Below are 14,009 nucleotides of genomic sequence, written 5' to 3' on the forward strand. Positions count from 1 at the left end.
GCACTTTGCTTCCAATTGTTCTATGACGTTGTGGACCGTAGATAACCAAACCCATCCATGGCCTTTTCTAAGATGTAGTGCGGTGGCTAAACCGAGTGTTGCCTCGAGTTTTAGTCGTCACGCGATACTACACTCAAGTTAGACCTTCTTGCGAATAATCATGGAGTGAGTGTTTGTCTCGTGGCACCATGGTATACGTGGGAGTGGTTGCGACTTGGGAACCTTTTGTAGAACCCGGTTACTATTACCCAAAACCCTAGTATCACCGGACACCGTGTCCACCCATATGGCTCCTTGACTTTAAACCTTAACCCACCATGTTCTCTCTGTACTTGAATGTGATAATGCATACATGCATACATGCATAAATCTTTTTTCCATGCATTTATCGAAGGGCTTAGACGAATTGAATTTGTAAACATTGTAGGAATGGGGAAGACTAAGTCCTACAAGTTCATGAAGGTTGATTTGGCTAGCTTGAGAGACTTGGCGCTCAAGATCGAGGATCCGACCGTTTTCCGATATCGTTACGGGGACTTACTTACTCTTCTTCGGACTAATGTGGAGGAGAAGCTTGTGCATACTCTAGTGCAATTCTATGATTGGGAGTATCGGTGTTTCACTTTTCCTGATTTTCAGTTGGTACCTACTCTTGAGGCTTATTGTTCCTTGACAGGTTTACCCATAGCCGAAGGGACACCTTTCACGGGTCTTGAGCATCCCCCTAATCCCTTGGTCATTGCTAAGGATCTTTATCTCAAGACTTCCGATGTCTCCAAGAATCTCGTCACTAAGTCTCACATCTGAGGTTTCACTTCGAAGTATCTCCTTGAGCAAGCCAATCGCAGAACTACTTGTCAAGACACTCTTGAGGCTATTCTTGCATTACTCATCTATGGGCTTATTCTCTTTCCGAATCTTGACAACTTTGTGGACATGAATGCTATTGTGATCTACCGTTCCAAGAATCCGGTTCCTACTTTGCTAGCTGACACATACCATGCTATTCATGACCGAGCAGTCAAGCGTCGTGGTTACATTTTTTGCTGTGTGCCTCTTCCATATAGGTGGTTTATTTCGCACCTTCCGAAGTCCTTCCATGATAACCCGGATAATTGGACTATCCCTCAGCGGATTATGGCTCTTACTCCTAATGAGGTGGTTTGGCTTACTCCCGCTGCCAAGGCTAAGGAGATTATCATCGGTGGTGGAAAGTTTCTTAATGTACCCCTTCTTGGTACCCGGGGTGGAATCAAGTACAATCCGGAGCTCTTTTTCTATTCCTAATAATGTTTACAAAAGCTCTAATTTGTCTAAAACCCTTCGATAATACAAAAAGAGTCTTTTGCATATGCATCTGTACATATCATGCATCATCTGCATTCATTCGGTCACAAAAAACTTCCCTGGTGCTCATTGCCTCCTGGTTTTTTCCGCCGCAGTCTGAAAGGTGGCTCGTGCACGCAAGGTTCACCAACCAGCTAGAGTTCATCAGACAAGATTGTACAAGAGAAGAAACATGGCTAACTTTGAGGAAGAGAATGCTCAGCTCCGTGCCGAGTTGGCTGCTATGAAAGAAGACTTGGCCAGGGCTCATGACACTATGTCTACTCTGATGGCTGCGCAAGAACAACCAGCCACGTCTGTTCCAGCTACTACTAAAATGATCCCATCCATCCCATTGTCCACTGTGGCTTCTGATGTTCGGTTTGTTATGCCCAATGGGCGCCCTTATGGACTCTCAGCTTTCTATGCTCCCAACACTGCGGCTGGTATTCCTGGTATTGCCAATCAGGGACAGATTCCTGCAACAACTTTTGCTTCTACAACTACCTCTATGCCTCAAGTAACTACCGTTGTTACCAATCCTGTTGTACACACTGTGCCTCAGGTAATCGATGTTGACACTCCACGCGGACAGAACCCTGTAGTGGAGGCTATGAGAGAACAGTTGAGAGAGCTAGCTGGAGAGCTCTGTGAGGTCAAAGCTAGCCGTGGGAACGGTGTTTCTGTTAAGGCTCGTGATCTATGCCTGGTATCCCGATTTGAGGTTCCTAAGAAGTTCAAAGTGCCAGATTTCGATAAATACAATGGATATTCTTGTCCACATAGCCACGTCATTCGGTAAGTCCGGAAGATGGCCAACTACGCAGATAATGATGCACTGATGATCCACTGCTTCCAGGACAACCTGACAGAAGATGCGGCAGACTGGTACACTGGTTTGAGTAAAGACAAAATCCATACTTTTGAGGAACTCGCTTCTTTTGAAAATCATTATGAGTTTAACACCCGTTTGAAGCCGAATAGGGATTCTCTTAAGTCTTTGTCTCAGAAGACGGGCGAAACTTTCCGTGAATATGCTCAGAGATGGAGAGGGGCAGCCGCCCGTATTTCTCCTCGGCTTGATGAGGAAGAACTGACACAGACATTCCTGAAAACTTTGAAGAAGGAATATGTTGAAAGGATGATAGTCTCTGCACCAAATAACTTCTCCGACATGGTTACTATGGGAACTCGTCTAGAGGATGCTGTCAGAGAAGACATCATTATTCTTGAAAAAAGTGAGTCCTCAGCTAGTGCGCCAAAGAAGTATGGTAACGGCCACCATAAGAAGAAGGAATCCGAAGTAGGGATGGTATCTGGTAACTAGTCTACAGTTGCTGTCGCTCCTATTAATGCTGCTCAGTTACCTCTACCCTACCAATATATGTAGTACTCTCAACATCCTTTCTTCCCACCGTTCTACCAGCAATATCCTCTGCCACCGGGTCAACCACCAGTGCCTGTAAATGCCATTGCCCAGCAGGTACAACAACAGCCTCCTGCTCAACAACAACAGCCGCCACAACAGGGCCCTTGGCCCAGGCCTTATTTTCCACCAATACCAATGCGGTATGCTGATCTGCTCCCAACTCTACTTGCTAAAGGACATTGCGTCACCAGACCAGGCAAGCCTCCGCCTACGCCATTGCCTCCCAAGTTCTGACATGATCTCAAATGTGAATTCCATCAAGGCGCTCAAGGCCATGATGTTGAAGGTTGCTATGCTCTGAAGTATGTTGTAAAGGATCTAATAGACAGAGGACAGTTGACTTTTGAAAATAGTGTCCCACACGTTCTTGACAATCCACTCCCAAACCATGCGGCTGTCAACATGATTGAGGCCTTCGAAGGTGTCTGGGCTCTTGATAAGATTGAAACATCTCGGGTTCTTCGAGAAGTCCCCGCTTTAGATGTCTGTAATGTTGCTACTCTTTTGGTGCCGCTACATGTTAAGCTTTGCCAAGCCTCCTTGTTTAATCACGCTCATGCTTCCTGTTCAGAGTGTCTTCAGAATCCTATGGGCTGTTGTACCGTGCAGGGTGATATACAGAGTCTAATGGACAACAAGCACTTGGTTGTCAGTGACGTTTGTGTGATTGTGCCAGTGTTTCATGATTTCTCTGCCAAAAGTGTACCTTAAACAAGGAAAGTCGAACCCTTGGTGATCAGGCTACCTGGCCCAGTATCTTATGCCTCTACTAAAGCAATCCCTTACAAGTATGATGCGACTATGATTGAGAATGAGGTAGAAGTGCCTCTGGTATCCCCAACTGCAGATAGTAACATTGCTGAAGAAACTACAACTCTGAGAAGTGGAAGGGTCCGTCCACCCTTGTTCCAAAAGAAGGTTGTTACACCTATTGCCACAGCAACTCCACCAGTTGCTCCTCCTGCTGACAAGAATGCCAGCCCATCGGGCCAGTCTATTGAAGAGTCCAATTTGGACGAGATTTTGAGGCTCATTAAAAAGAGCGAATATAAGATTGTAGACCAGCTGCCGCAAACTTCGTCGAAAATATTCATTTTGTCTTTGCTCCTAAGCTCAGAAGCTCACAGGAAAGTGTTGATGAAAGTGCTGGAACAGGCCTATGTTGATCATGAAGTCTCCGTGGATCAGTTCGACGGAATAGTGGGTAACATTACTGCTTATAATAACTTGTGGTTTGGTGATGATGAACTCCCCGAAGCAGGGAAATACCACAACTTAGCTTTGCATATCTCAGTGCACTGTAAGTTTGACATGATATCCAATATGTTGGTGGACACTGGATCGTCCTTAAATGTAATGCCTGAGTCTACACTGAGACAGTTGAGTCATCATGGAATTTCTCTAAGGGGAAGCAGTTATTTGGTTAAGGCTTTTGACGGATCTCGTAAGGATGTTCTTGGAGAGGTAGATCTGCCAATTACCATTGCTCCGGAGACGTTCTAGGTCACTTTCCAGATCATGGACATCAACGCCTCTTACAGTTGCCTCCTCGGAAGACCGTGGATTCACGATGCTAGGGCAGTAACTTCCACTCTGCATCAAAAGCTCAAGTTTGTGAGGAATGGTAAGCTTGTCACTGTACATGGTGAAGAAGCGTATCTGGTTAGCCAAGTGTCATCTTTCTCTTGTGTTGAAGCAGGGTCCGCTGAAGGGACGTCATTTCAGGGCTTGAATGTTGAAGGTGCGGAGCCTCGGAGAGCTAGCGCTACTATGGCCTCATTGAAAGACGCCCAGAAAGCTGTTCAAGAAGGGCAAGCTGCTGGCTGGGGCAAAGTGATACAGATTCTGGAGAATAAGCGCAAAGAGGGCCTTGGGTTCTCCCCGACCTCAGGCGCTTCAACAGGAACTTTCTATAGTGTTGGGTTTATCAATGCTATTACCGAAGATGCTGCTGAAAGTGGTTATGTGCCTGCGTTCGTTGTACCAGGAGGCACCGTGAGGAATTGGGAGGCCATTGATATTCCTTTAGTCATGCATGCTTCCATGTAATGTGTCTTGTTGCTCATGTTTTTCTTTGTTTTCAAAAATAACAATTCTTTCGCTCTGCCCAAGGTGAAAGTGATGTCTTTGTAAGGGCATGTTTGTTTCGGCATTGCCGTTATCAATAAAAGTTGTCGTCTTTTCCGCGACTCTTTGTTTTTTTTTACTTTTTAGTGCCTTTTCCTTCGAAATAATGGTAATGCCAGAAAAAACCAAAACATCTTTATTTTCTTATTAATTTCAAAAATCTGCATAAAAAGACCTTTTTCTAAAATCATCCCAATCATATTATGCAGATTGAACCATAATAAACCCGTTGAGCACAGTGACCCTACGTTTCCTCCAAATTTTGAATTCCCTGTATGTGAAGCCGAAGATGAGAAAGATAATGAAGAAATACCGTATGAGATCACTCGATTGCTCGATCAAGAAAGAAGAACCATTCAGCCTCAACAGGAAGCAATCGAACTCATCAATCTGGGCACCGAAGAAAACAAGCGGGAGATCAAAATTGGTGCTGCACTTGAGCCATAAGTAAAAAAGAAAATTATTCAGCTTATCCGTGATTATCCAGATGTCTTTGCATGGTCCTATAAAGATATGCCGGGTCTAGATCCCAAGATTGTGGAGCATCGGATACCAACAAGACCTGAATGCCTTCCCGTCAAGCAGAAATTGAGAAGGTCTCGTCCAGACATGGCTCTTAAGATTAAGGCTGAGGTGCAAAAGCAAATTGATGCGGGTTTCCTCATGACAGCTGAATATCCTGAGTGGATCGCCAACATTGTACACGTGCCAAAGAAAGACGGGAAAGTTCGGATGTGTGTTGATTACAGAGATTTGAATAAAGCCAGTCCAAAAGATAACTTCCCATTCCCTCATATTGATGTACTCGTTGACAGTACTGCTCAATCCAAAATGATCTCCTTTATGGATGGTTTCTCTGGCTATAATTAGATACGGATGTCGCCTGAAGATAGGGAAAAGACGTCCTTCATCACTCCATGGGGAACATTCTGTTATAAGGTAATGCCTTTCGGCTTGATAAATGCTGGTGCCACCTATCAAAGGGGTATGACTACTCTGTTTCATGATATGATTCACAAAGAGATTGAAGTATATGTAGATGATATGATTGTAAAATCAAGTGACGAAGAGCAGTATGTTGTACACTTGAAAAAGATGTTTGAAAGATTGAGAAAGTACAAACTGCGGTTGAATCCCAACAAATGTACATTCGGTGTAAGATCTGGAAAGCTGCTAGGCTTCATTGTCAGCCCAAGAGACATCGAAGTGGATCCCGACAAAGTCCGGGCCATCAGAGAGATGCCGGCTCCTCAAACTGAAAAGCAGGTCAGAGGCTTCCTCGGGCGCCTGAATTATATATCTAGATTCATATCTCACATGACTGCTACTTGTGGACCAATTTTCAAATTGCTCAGAAAGAACCAGCCTGTTGTATGGAATGATGAATGCCAGGAAGCTTTTGATAACATTAAAGAGTACCTGTTAGAACCTTTTATCCTTGTCCCGCCAGTGGAAGGAAGGCCTTTGATTATGTACTTGTCAGTATTAGATGAATCCATGGGATGTGTTCTCGGTCAACAAGACGAGACTGGAAAGAAAGAACATGCTATTTACTATCTGAGCAAGAAATTCAACGACTGTGAGACTCAATATACAATGCTCGAAAAGACATGATGCGCTCTAGTTTGGGCTGCCAAACACCTGCATCATTATATGGTGAATCATACAACTTGGTTGATATCCCGAATGGATCCAATTAAGTACATCTTTGAAAAGCCTGCTGTTACGGGAAAGATTACGCGCTGGCAGATGTTGTTGTCTGAATATGATATTGTGTATAAAGATCAAAAGGCGATCAAAGGAAGCATCCTCGCTGAACACCTTGCTTGTCAACCTCTGGATGAGTAAAGGGATTGGGGCACCACCTTCATCAGTCTTGCTGTCAATGCTTATGGTAAAGGGATTGGGGCCGTTATTGTAACTCCGCAGGGGCACCACATTCCTTTTACTGCTCGAATAACTTTTGAATGCACGAACAACATGGCTGAATATGTAGCATGTATCTTGGGAATTGAAGAAGCAATTGACCTGAGGATCAAGCGTCTTGACATCTACGGTGATTCCGCGCTTGTCATTAATCAGATAAAAGGTGAATGGGAAACTCATCATGAGAAGCTGATTCCTTACCGTGACTATGCAAGACGGTTGTTGACATATTTTACGAAGGTTGAGCTACACCATATCCCTCGGGATGAAAATCAGATGGTTGATGCCCTTGCTACTTTGTCTTCCATGTTTCGTGTGAACCACTGGAATGACGTACCCATAATCAAAGTGCAGCGACTTGATAGACCCGCTCATGTGTTTACTATCGAAAAAGTACCTAGTCAGACTGATGAAGATGTGAATGATGGAAAGCCTTGGTATTATGACTTCAAACAGTTCTTGCAGAATCATGAATATCCACCTGGTGCTTCCAACAGGGATAAAAAGACCCTGAGGAGATTGGCTAATAGATTCCTTCTGGACGGAGAAACCCTATACAAGAGGAATTATGACATGGTCCTGTTGAGATGCGTTGATACACAAGAAGCTGAGAAATTGATGCATGATGTACATGACGGTACCTTCGGAACCCATGCTACAGATCACACTATGTCAAGAAAACTGTTAAGAGTCGGCTATTACTGGATGACAATGGAGCACGACTGCTACAAACATGCCACGAGATGCCACAAGTGTCAAATCTATGCCGACAAAATTCATGTGCCTCCACATGCTCTCAATGTTATCTCTTCCCCATGGCCTTTCTCTATGTGGGGCATTGACATGATCGGAAGAATCGAGCCAAAAGCTTTTAATGGACATCGTTTCATTCTAGTGGCAATTGACTACTTCACCAAGTGGGTTGAAGCCGCTTCCTATGCGAATGTGACCAAGCAAGTGGTAGTGAAGTTTATCAAGAATAACATCATCTGCCGATACGGTGTTCCCAGCAAGATCATCACTAACAATGGTTCCAATCTGGACAATAACATGATGCAAGCTTTATGTGAAGAATTCAAGATTGAACATCACAACTCTTCTCCTTATAGACCTCAGATGAATGGTGCAGTTGAGGCCGCTAACAAGAACATTAAGAAGATTGTTCAGAAGATGGTCACTACTTACAAAGACTGGCATGAGATGCTACCTTTTGCCCTGCATGGTTACCGTACTACAGTGCGTAGTTGAACCGGGGCAACCCCTTTCTCTCTTGTATATGGCATGGAAGCAGTTCTCCCTCTGGAAGTGGAGATTCCATCTCTTCGAGTGATCATGGAAGCAAAGTTGACTGAGGCTGAATGGTGTCAAAGTCGATATGATGAGTTGAATTTGATTGAAGAAAAACGCATGGGTGCTATGGCTTGTTATACCCTAATTTTGGACCTAAAAATACTTGTTCAAAACTCTCTTTCATCTTTGATATATGTCTATTACTTTTGAAGAATTGTCAATTTGATATTGATTCACACTGACATTTTACTCTCATTTATCTCTCAATTTAGCTTTAAAAAACCTTTTCAACTATGGCTTTGTACATGTTTTCTTGCATTCCAAGTCATTTGAATTTGTCTCTGATCAATTGCATCTTTCTCTGCATTTTATTCCAATATTATCTGCAAAATCCATGAAAAAGGGTATTTTAGTCATTTTCTGCATTCAAACTCATTCTAATTCTTGAAAATTGTTTTTTTTAATTGGTTTGTATAAGTCTTTGTTTCAATCTCATGTCAAAATCCATTCCAAAAATATCATTTGAGTCATTTTTGAGTCAGTTTAGCCCCTAGGGGCATTTTAGTCATTTCATATGTTAAGATTCCTTTTAATCTTTGAAAATTGTCCCTGAGTCCCTTCAATTGGTTTGAATAAATTCTTGTTTAATTCCATGTTAGAATCCATTTTAAAATTGCATTTGAGGCCACTTTGAGTCAGTTTAGCCCCTAGGGGCATTTTAGTCATTTCCAGTGTTAGAACTCTGTTTAACCCCTAAAAATTGTCTCTGAGCCTTTTCAATTTGTTTGAATAAACTCTTGCCTTAATTCCATGTTAGAAACCATTTTAAAATTGCATCTGAGTTGTTTTGAGTCATTTTAGTCCCTAGGGGCATTTTGGTCATTTCATATAAAATTTCTAATTTTCTTTGTTGTTTTTAATCGTCTCGCTTTACGTTAATTTTCAATTTACTTTTTTCAACTCAATTTTAGTTTTAATTTTCATTTTGGTCCTTGTACTTTTGTTATTTGCATTTTAAATCCTTTTTCAAGTTTGTTAGAGTCAAAGTCAAGGTTTGTTAGGTTCAAGTACACATGGCATTGTTTCATTGGTCCATCAATCCCATTCATCACCTATAAATAGATGAGTCATGGTCAAGGTCAATTAACTAATCATTTTCACAAAAACTCCACAAAAAAATCACAAGCTTCATAATTATTTTCTCTCAATTTTCCCTCTCTTCTAACTAACTTTCCACCACCCTAACTAACTTCCTCCACCTTCAACCACCACAACAATCTTCAACCACTATCAAATTTCATCTCAAACCTCCATAACCACCTTCAATCTTCATCCCTAACCACCACATTCACCACCAAAAACCTCCATAACCAAAAGCTCCAATCCATATTCATCTTCAACCTCTCTCCAACAACCTTTCACCACAATCATTCACGGAAAATAACAATTCAACATCCATAACCAACCCAACTCAGTTCATACAAAGCCGAATCGCATCTTCCCCGATCATTCTCGAAATTCATCTCAAAACTTCTCTAATATCATGAGGATTTAGGCCTTTAACCTTGCTTTAGAATTGTGTTAAAATGTCAAGTTTCTTTTATCACTTTTGGTTAATTTTGCTTGTTACTTCACTTTTAAGTTACATTTAATTTGCTATGCCTTTAGTATGTTGTTTCTATTTCACTCATGCTACTAACCTTTCTTGTTTCATGTCTCCTTTCCATAGCATTTCACATCATATTTTCATCTCTTATTTCTTGCACTTTAAAATTCATGCAATACTTAGAATGTAAAGACTTAGGAATTTTGTACTTTACTTTTATGCAATTTTAAATTCTTGCAAGACCATAGCATGTATCTAGGGCATGATGTAAAGGACAATGGACTCTAATGATGTACACCGACACAAGCACCGACACATGCACACACATCACATGGATGCCTTAGATGTATGTTTAGGGAATGTATGTTTAGATGTATGTCTAGGAGCTTTAAAACTTAGCCAAAAATCTTTTTTCCAAAAAAATATGAACAATATCACTCAAATCATTTTCTAAATAAACTTTGGGATCAAAATCCCATTGATTTTCCTTTTATTTTCTTAAACAAAATTTTAATGAATTTTAATCATACTTTGACTTTCTTTTGCAAAATAACTAATTCAACTTCACATTTTCACAATCTTATGCCCTTGAGGCCTCTCTTTTTCTATTCTTCAAATTCCAATTTTTCAAACTTAAAATCAACCAACAAAAACAAAAAAACATTTTTGGAAGAGAACTACGGTTGATTTGATCCCTTAAACGGATACGTAGGCAAGGAATCAAAATTCCTTCAATTCAAATAAAATAAAAATCCAAACACTTTCTTCTCCCTCCAATTCTTCACTTAGCAAACTTTAGGTGTAAATATCATTTTTCAAATAGCATTTAAAAATAAAGCGCGCGCGTAGAAAGTAAAGACGGTTCCTATAGGATACTATAGTCGTTATGGGTGCCTAACACCTTCCCGTAGCGAAAACAACTCCCAGACCTCGATTCTCAAGGGTTTTGCTTATTTTTTCCCTTCCCAAGAAAAAATGAGATATCAAAGGTTAAAAAGGTTCAAACGTAATCAATGTTTGACACCCGAAAACCAAGATAAAACAGCTGGCGACTTCACTGGGGATATTCGAGAGTTACGCCTAGTCTTTATTTTTACGCTTGCGCTTGTATTTTTACTTGCTTCCTTTACTTGCTTTCCTATGTGAATAAATGTTTAAATTCTTGCACACGTGTGGGGTGAGAATATCAAAAGTCCTACACCCGGGCTGAGTGAACTTAGGATTTAGGAGGGATATAATCGACAATTCATTCTGGGGGTTGCCTCGTGTTTTGGATTATGCGATCAATCCCACATAGCTGAGGCATTTTGGGGGTGATGTTGTCGGCGCGTGTTGTCGCGTTTAGGCACTTTACTTCTAATTGTTCTATGACGCTATGAACCGTAGATAATCGAACCCATCCATGGCCATTTTCTTGGATGTAGTGCGGAGGCTAAACCGAGTGTTGTCTCGAATTTTAGTCGTCACGCGATACTACACTCAAGTTAGACCTTCTTACGTATAATCATGGAGCGAGTGTCGTCTCGTGACACCGTGATATACGTCAGAGAGGTTGTGACTTAGGAACCTTTTTAGAACCCGGTTACTATCTCCTAAAGCCCTAGATTCACCGGACACCGTGTCCACCCATGACTCCTTGACTTTAAATTTCAACCCACCATGTTTTCTCCGTACTTGAATATAATCATGCATACATGCATACATGCATAAACTTTTTTCATGCATTTATCGGAGGACTTAGACAAGTCATCTTTTGAACATCACGGATGTGAACACCAAGTGATACCATCTCAACTAAACTTCTAGTTTTGCTCAAGATCTTCAAATAAAACTGTGTTTCTCCGTAATGTTCACAACCACTTTGACAAGTCTTCTGACAAAAAAAGAGTCTTTTCGCATTTGCATATCATCCATCATATGCATCATTCATCAGTCACAAATGGCTTCCCGTGCTCATTGTCTCCTGGTTCCTCTGCCGCAGTCTGAAAAGTGGCTCGTGCTCGATCCGATGTGGTATGCTGATCTGCTCCCAACTCTACTTGCTAAGGGCCACTGTGTCACCAGACCAGGCAAGCCTCCGCCTACACCATTGCCTCCCAGGTTCCGACAGGATCTCACATGTGAATTCCATCAGGGCGCTCAAGGCCACGATGTTGAAGGTTGCTATGCTCTGAAGTATATTGTAAAAGACCTGATGGACAGAGGACGGTTGACTTTCGAAAATAGTGTTCCTCATGTTCTTGACAATCCACTTCCAAATCATGCTGCTGTTAATATGATCGAGCCTTTTGAAAGAGTTCCTGTTCCTAGAGAGGCTCCCATTTTAGATGTCCATAATGTTGTTACTCCCTTGGTACCGCTACATGTCAAACTTTGCCAAGCTTCTTTGTTCAATCACGATCATGCTTCTTGTTCTGAATGTCTTCAAAATCCTATGAGTTGTTGTGTGGTGCAAGATGATATACAGAGCCTGATTGATGACAAGCACTTGATTGCCAGTGATGTATGTGTGATTGTGCCAGTGTTTCATGATTCTCCTGCTGAAAGTACATCTCAGGCCAGGAATGTTGAACCTTTGGTGATCAGGTTACCTGGTCCAGTGTCTTATGCCTCTACAAAAGCAATCCCTTACAAGTACAATGCAACCATGATTGAGAATGGAGTAGAAGTGCCTCTGGTATCCCCAGCTACGATTGATAACGTTGCTAGTGAAATTACAGCTCTGAGAAGCGGAAAAGTCCGTCCACCCTTGTTCCAAAAGAAGGTGGTTACACCTGTTGCCACAATAACTCCACCAGTTGCTCCTCCTAATGACAAGAATGCCAACCCATCAGGCCAATCTATTGAAGAGTCTAATCTGGACGAAATTCTGAGGCTTATCAAAAGGAGCGATTATAAGATTGTAGACCAGCTGCTGCAAACTCCGTTAAAGATATCCATCTTGTCTCTGCTCTTGAGCTCAGAAGCCCACAGGAAAGTGTTGATGAAAGTACTGGAACAGGCCTATGTTGATCATGAAGTCTCTGTGGATCAGTTCAATGGAATAGTGGGTAACATTACTGCTTGTAATAAGTTAGGGTTTGGTGACGATGAGCTCCCCGAAGCAGGGAAATACCACAACTTGGCTCTGCATATCTCAGTACACTGCAAGTCTGACATGATATCCAATGTGTTGGTGGACACTGGATCATCTTTAAATGTAATGCCTGAGTCTACACTAAGACAATTGAGTCATCATGGAATTTCTCTGAGAGAAAGTATCTATTTGGTTAAGGCTTTCGATGGATCTCGCAAGGATGTTCTTGGGGAAGTAGACTTGCCGATTACCATTGGTCCTGAGACGTTCCAGATCACTTTTCAGGTCATGGATATCAATGCTTCTTACAGTTGTCTCCTCGGAAGACCATGGATTCATGACGCTGGAGCAGTAACCTCTACTCTGCATCAGAAACTCAAGTTTGTGAGGAATGGTAAGCTTGTCACTGTACATGGTGAAGAAGCATATCTGGTTAGCCAAGTGTCATCTTTCTCTTCTGTTGAAGCAGGGTCCGCTGAAGGGACGTCCTTTCAAGGGTTGACTGTTGAAGGTGCAGAACCCCAGAGAGCTGGTGCTAGTATGGCTTCATTGAAAGACGCCCAGAAGGCTGTTCAAGAAGGGCAAGCTGCCGGCTGGGGCAAAGTGATTCAGATTTTGGAGAATAAGCGTAAAGAGGGCCTTGGATTCTCCCCGACCTCAGGCGTTTCAACAGGAACTTTCTATAGTGCTGGGTTCATCAATGCCATTGCTGAAGACGCTGCTGGAAGTAGTTATGTGCCTACATTTGTTGTACCAGGAGGCACTGTGAGAAATTGGGAGGCCATTGATGTTCCTTTAGTCATGCATGCTTCCATGTAATGTGTCTTGTTGCTCATGTTTTTCTTTGTTTTCAAAATAACAATCCTTTCGCTCTGCCCGAGGCGAAAGTGATATCATTGTAAGGGCCTGTTTGTTTCGGCATTGCCGTTATCAATAAAAGTTGTCGTCTTTCTCATGACTCTTTGTTTTTACTTTTTAGTGCCTTTTCTTGGAAATAATGGTAATGCCAGAAAAAACCAAAACATCTGTATTTTCTTATTAATTTCAAAAATCTGCATAAAAACATTTTTTCTAAAATCACCCCAATCATATTATGCAGATTGAACCATAATAAACCCGTTGAACACAGTATTAATTTCAAAAATCTGCATAAAAACATTTTTTCTAAAATCATCCCAATCATATTATGCAGATTGAACCATAATAAACCCGTTGAACACAGTGACCCT

General features: G+C 41.8%; 1 pseudogene; it reads left to right on the forward strand.

Moving 5' to 3' along the window:
- Positions 1-456: 456 nt before the first annotated feature.
- The window catches only part of LOC146913457 (uncharacterized), a 32,839-nt pseudogene continuing 19,286 nt past the window's right edge, over positions 457-14,009 (forward strand).

This window comes from Medicago sativa, chromosome 6 (assembly GCF_051527215.1).
Source record: "Medicago sativa cultivar Bolivia chromosome 6, Bolivia_mono, whole genome shotgun sequence".
In the NCBI taxonomy this organism is placed as follows: domain Eukaryota; kingdom Viridiplantae; phylum Streptophyta; class Magnoliopsida; order Fabales; family Fabaceae; genus Medicago; species Medicago sativa.